Here is a 7,187-nt window from a genome sequence, read left to right as displayed (position 1 = left end):
GAAAACCGACACCATTGTTGTGTGAGACAATCAAACAACTTATCAATCAAATCCAACCAATATTGACTTCAAACAAACTAACCATATACATATTAAACTTCAGCACACTTTGTTGATTATAATGACGAACCAACTTTCACAATATGATTTGAAAAAAAAGGAGAAATACCAACTGACAGCCCAAGCTCAATTTTTTTCATTTTTCTGTTTCTCAATTCTTTTATTCTTTTTATTCATTTTTTTTTGTTTTTGTGAGCTACTTTTACACTGCCTAATTGGTATTCTCTTACATAACGAAGAAATAGTAACAAATCATTACAAAATTTTGCTAAGATGAACAATCTAGACTTTATCCACGAACCATGACGAAATCAAACTACCCCCATAAAATGAGAATATCCCAACCCGACATAATAAGGCAAAACCCAAACGGTCCAATCTAGCAAAGGCAACCAATGACCCACCAGGACTTCGACTATCGGTATGGCGAGGAAAGTTTTATATTTAGGTAGATTCAACAAAGAACATGCTAATGAAAACATGTTTTCTATTGTTTCTTGCACTAAAAGTGAGTGCAACATACGGGTTTTCAACGGTTGGTTCACTAACCAGTATAGTTAGCTACTAAACACATTACAAAACATGCACATAACAGATTTTTACGAAACAAAAGGGTGAATAAACAAAGAACAGAGGTTTAATCCTAAATTTGCCTCTTCATCATATAGCAAAATAACGGAACGATCAACAAGGACAAGTTCTAGAATCAACGCAATCACCGGCACACTCATAGCAAATGTAATATTCCAGAAATGGAAAATCAACCTCAAACTCGCACATCCTAGTTCAGAGCTCAAAAAGAGACCCTTACTCCCGGATAAATCCGAAAGCCTAAGAGAGGGACAAATTTACAAGGTTAATAGTTCCAAAACCGTAACACCTATCATACTAGCAATGAATCAATAATATCTCACAAATTTGGTGTTTGGTGCTATAAGCATGCTAGCAATGTTATTAATCCAGAAGGGATTGCCACGTTAATCAGTCAAAACACATTCCACATATTAAAGTTTTTACCAAGGTGTAGTTACATTGCTCAATTATATCTATAATTAGGTGACAAAAGCAATTAACTACGAGGACAAACATGCAAAATCGTCAAAAATACCCAACTTTTTCCTATTTACCTCCCCCCCACACTTGAGTTGGACAATGTCCTCAATGTCCAATAATTAAGCCAACCTAAGGGAAATAGGGAAAAGTAAACTAAAAATCAAAATAAGAACAAGAAAAACTTGCCGGGTATATGTGGTGTTCCATGCGCGAATGATGCCAACAAGAATATGAGCGCTGAACTTACTGCCAGCATATGCAAATGACAACCTTGCTATCACACATGAACACAAACAAAAGCCAACATAATCATACTAACGTTAAGCATGCACATTCTAACCTAGTTATTCTAAGGAAATGGAAAGAAAATACGATGTGTCATCACCCCGAAGGGTGGATACAAACCAACCAAATAAAAATTAAAAAGTACGGGAATTGAAATTGTTTAAACAAATAGTACAAGCCATCAAAACCAGCTGACTGACGGCTTTCAATTCTTCGACCTGCATATGACTCACTGTGGTGGAGGATGAGGTGGATAATGTTGGTAACCAGGAAGGTTACCATAATCAAAAAAAGAACCAACCACCTGTTCTGCATAAGTCTGCTCAGTAGCTCCTGCCTGGGTCACGTCCATGCCAGCATAAGTACCTGTATAAGAACCAAATCGGACCGGCATATCCGGTCCCAGTGCCCCTGGATCGTGACGGGGAGGCTCCTCGACCATATGCTCGGGAGGAAAATAAAAACCTCCACCGACTCTCTGATGCGGGATAAACATGGCGGGTGGACGGTAATCGGGAAGATCAGCGGGTGGGCTAAAATCTTGCCCTCTCAGCTGTGCCTCCCACATGGGCTGGTAACGGCGCGAGTCATATACCACTCTCCCAAGCCCAGAACCCATCATAGTCATATCTCCCCCAACTTGCTCTCTTAAACTATCCATGCGGGTGTGAAATGACTGCTGAGACTCGAACATCCTATCAACAACAGACTGAAGAGAGGTAAAATCAAAACCTGCGGGAATAGCAGAAGAAGAAGAAGAAGCTCCCGCAGTAGAAGTAGCACGACGCTTAGGGCGTCGTACCAGTTCTTCCTCCGCTGCCTCCTCCATCTCTTCATCAGTATCTTCACTATCATCACCTTCCTCGCCCTCAGGGGCGGCATCACCAAAATCAATCAAAGAGTAAAAACCTCTATTGGTTTGAGGCTTAAGTAACCCAAACCGCTTCAAATCCGGATACTCAAACGGTTTCATAGGCTTCCAATTCAAGTTAAACACCATGTTTACTCGATCCCCTTCACAACCAAAGAATTTCACCAATCTTGTAACATAATGGCCACAAACAAGCTTCATATCCCTCATGCCTTGGGTGCCCATATGCTTTGCCACCACATAAGGGGCACAAGCTAATCTATACGGGACACCCTCATGAAAAAGCCTCAACAACCACATATCCTCTAAATACACCTTGTCCCGCTGGACAACCAAGTATGTAATCATCTTTAAAAACAACCTCAAAACAGGTGACTTAATAGAGTTCACCCTCGACTTAAAACTCCAAGTCTCCCCAGAAATCTGTGCGTAGTACGACTTCTGACTACCATCCGGGAATCCCAACCCGGTACGAGCTCCCATCCTCAAAACTTTCCTAAACAACTGGTTATTATCTACCAAATCCCTAGTGTACATCCCGGTAGCAATTCCAAATTCAACTATGGTTAAAGATCGATCTCTCCCCCCACAACGAAAATGTATGCATTTCTCATCAAAAATGTTTTTCACTTTTCCAAGCACCATTCCTTACAAACCATTTCCCTATTTCCAAAAACGTCTATCCACATTCGAAATTCTTGGTCAACAGGGTTACCATTCTCATCATTTTCCATACCTACCAGCCTCAGAAATCCCTCAATGTCCCTTCTTATAACCAACATGTCAAGCATATCATCAGGGAGATACCTGGGCTTTTCGATGTCCTTGTGAAGGAATTTTTCCAACCGCTCATTGTAAGCAGCCTTCTGTTCCTGTGAAGCTCTTGGCCAAGTGAGCCATTGGTGTTTAGATAGAGCGGGAACTGGTGCCACAACAGCTGGAGCTGCTCCCGAAGATTCCTCACCTGTGTGAGAAGAAGCTGCGCGTCTCGGGTTTCGTCTATTAGTAGCGGGGGCCTGCAAAAAGACGGTAAACATCAAAATTTTAAAACCCCAAAATATTATCCACCATATATGCTCCATAAGGGGGTCAGGCCTGCACAAGGTCAGACTGCGACGCAGTCTTGATGGACTGCGAAGCAGTCTGAACCTCAAAATCAATAACTGCGGCGCAGTTTGGTAACTGCGTCGCACTCTTAGACAAACAAACTGCGGCGCAGTTCTTACACTGCATCGCACTCTTAAAAAAATCTGGAAAAATAATCTGAGTATTTTAACAAAGGTTTCAAACCATTAAACACCAAAACTTCAAAACTCCCAATCTCTTCGCGAATTCCATTAATCAAACAACTTGACACAAGAAAACCCTTACCCATTCATAATTTCTAATTCATTCAAGCATGACAACAAATCCAGGAGTAAATCTATATAATGCAAGACAAACAAGCTAAATAGAGGATACTAACCTTTCCAGATCTCGTCATGATGATTTTTGTGCAAAAGAAATAAGAACTCAAAGAAATTAAGATGAGAAAGAAGGAAAAATCGGAAGGTTTTCTTGAGAGAGAAAGTGGATGAAGATTTTAGGGTAAAAGTAAAAAGTAAAACAACCCTAGCCTCTTATTTGTTTGACCAGATCTGACCCAGCTGCATCGCAGTTTCGTTTTAATTATATATATATATATATTTTTTTTGGATTTTCGAATTTTCTGAACAATACAAAAACTGCGTCGCATCATCCTACATGCGTCGCAGTCCCTTATTTTGTCAAGGATTTTTCTGCTTCGCAGTTGGGGAAAACTACGTCGCATTACCTTATAAGCCAAAGACTGCGTCGCAGTGTGGCAGCTGCGCCGCAGTTTCACCCCCCCCCACACTTACCTTGAATTTCGTCCACGAAAAACTTACCGGATCGCGTAGAGAAGCTGCAGACCTGCAATACTAAAAATTTAACAAAAACAGAAAATCATCAACACACGGGTTGCCTCCAGCGAAGCGCTTAATTTATTTACAAGTCTTTAGCTAGACTCGAAGTTCTCCATCATTTCTTCATTTCGAAAAAGGGCAGCTCGTCGACGACGACTCCCACACTTTCTTCCTCTTAATGATATAACTTCAACCTGTGACCATTTACAATAAACGAAGTACCATCCGATTTAAACAATTCCATATAACCAGACGGATACACATGTTTGATCACAAAAGGGCCGGTCCACCTAGACGTCAACTTGGGTTGTTTAAACTTGTACTTAGAAAGGAACAACAAGACTTTATCACCGGCTTTAAAATCCTTTTTCCTAAGCCTACGGTCATGCCAAACTTTTGTTCGTTCCTTATACAACAAAGAGTTATCATACGCATACAACCTAAGTTCATCTAGTTCATTTAGTTGCATCGATCTCAACTCACCGGCTTCAACTAGGTCCATGTTGCAATTCTTGAGCACCCAATAGACCTTATGCTCAATTTCAATAGGAAGATGACAAGTCTTGCCATAAAGCAACCGGAATGGGGTTGTCCCAATCGGTGTCTTGTAGGCGGTCCTAAATGCCCATAGAGCATCATCAAGCTTGGTGGACCAAGACTTCGGGTTATCTCCTACGGTTTTCTCAAGAATTCTTTTTAATGCCCGATTCGTGTTTTCAACTTGGCCACTCGTTTGTGGGTGATATGAGGTTGAAAAACGGTGGTTGACACCGTACCTCTTTAGCACCTTAGCGACTTGGTGATTCGCGAAGTGGCTTCCGCGGTCACTGATTAAGGCCTTGGGCACTCCAAACCTACATAAAAGCTTTTTCAGAAAATGAATGACATCACGTGTGTCATTCGTTGGCAAGGCTTTCGCCTCGGCCCACTTTGAAACATAATCAACAGCAACAAGGATATACAAATTCCTATTCGATGGGAGAAAAGGTCCCATAAAGTCTATGCCCCAAACATCAAAAACTTCACATACCAGAAAAAAGTTTTGAGGCATTTCATCACGTTTGGAAATATTACTTTGTCGCTGACACACATCACAAACCTCTACCAAAGTTTGTGCTTCCTTGAACACGGTTGGCCAAAAGAATCCAGCATTATATACTTTCTTACCGGTGACTGACGCTCCATAATGTCCACCGGTTGGCCCATGGTGACAAGCATCAAGAATCTGGCGTGTTTCATCATCTGCCACACACCTCCTTATCATCCCATCTGCACATATTTTAAACAAAAATGGGTTTTCCCAAAAGTAATGTTTAGCCTCGGTAAAAAGTTTCCTCCGTTCTTGCTTTGACATATCTTCCTAGATTGCACTTGAACTAAGATAGTTAGCAATATCGGCGAACCAAGGTCCTGTTTCAATCTTCATCAAAAACTCATCAGGAAAATCATCATTAATATCATGCTCTTGTAACTCCTCACGGTGAGGATTTTCGAGCCTACTAAGATGGTTAGCTGCCACATTCTCAGCCCCCTTTTTATCTTTAATTTCAATGTCGAATTCTTGCAAAAGCAAGACCCAACGAATTAGACGGGGCTTGGCATCTTGTTTCGAGAACAAGTACCTCAAGGCAGAATGATCAGTATAAACAATGGTCTTGTTAAGGACCAAGTAGGGACGAAATTTATCAACAACATACACAACCGCCAACAACTATTTTTCAGTAACAGTGTAGTTCTGTTGGGCAGGGTTTAAAGTCTTGCTAGCATACGAGATAGGGCGAAAATGCTTATCCTCCCTTTGGCCTAAAACGGCCCCTAAGGCATAATCGCTAGTGTCACACATCAACTTGAATGGTAAAGATCAATTGGGTGGAGTCATAATGGGGGCATTGGTCAATCTCTCCTTAAGCAAGTTGAAAGCTTCAAGACACTCTTTATCAAAAACAAATGGGACATCTTTCTTTAACAACTTAGTCATAGGCCGGGTGATTTTAGAGAAATCTTTTATAAACCTATGGTAAAACCCCACATGACCAAGAAAGCTTCTAACAGATTTAACATTTGTGGTTGGAGGCAACTTACTTATCACATCAATTTTAGCTTTATCAACCTCTAACTCTTCCTTAGAGACTTTATGTCCCAAAACTATACCCTCCTTGACCATAAAGTGACATTTTTCCCAATTCAAGACCAAGTGTGCCCGTTCACACCTCTCCAACATCTTGTCAAGACTTTTGAAACAATTTTCAAATGAACTACCAAAAACTGAAAAATCATCCATGAATACTTCCATGGAGGTTTCTATCATGTCCTGAAAAATGGCATTCATGCAACGTTGGAAAGTCCCCGGTGAATTACAAAGACCGAATGGCATACTGCATAAGTGCCATAGGGACAAGTAAAGGTGGTCTTCTCTTGATCTTTCGGGTCTATGGGTATTTGGAAGTATCCGGAAAACCCGTCCAAAAAACAAAAATACTCATTCCCGGCGAGCCGTTCGAGCATTTGGTCGATAAAGGGCAATGGGAAGTGATCCTTGCGGGTTGCATCATTTAGTTTCCGATAGTCAATACATACCCTCCACCCCGTGACAGTTCTTTTGGGAATTAATTCATTTTTGTCATTTAAAACAACAGTCATCCCACCCTTCTTCGGTACACAGTGTACCGGACTTACCCATGAACTATCCGAGATGGGGAATATGATTCCCGCATTTAATAACTTCAAAACTTCTTTTTTAAAAACATTCTTCATGTTTGGATTCAATCTTCGTTGTCTTTGCACAATAGGTTTAACATTATCAACAAAATTAATTGTGCGCTTACAGAATTCTGGACTTATACCCGGAATATCGGAAATCTTCCATGCAAAGGCCTTTTTATGGGCCTTCAACACGGTAATAAGCCTAGATTTTTAATCCTCCATCAAGGAAGATGAAATGACAACGGGGAGAAAAGATGTACCTTCTAAATATGCATACTCCAAATGATCCG

The sequence above is a fragment of the Erigeron canadensis genome, chromosome 4 (assembly GCF_010389155.1).
Source record: "Erigeron canadensis isolate Cc75 chromosome 4, C_canadensis_v1, whole genome shotgun sequence".
Lineage (NCBI taxonomy): Eukaryota > Viridiplantae > Streptophyta > Magnoliopsida > Asterales > Asteraceae > Erigeron > Erigeron canadensis.
Note: the sequence above shows the minus strand (reverse complement) of the source record.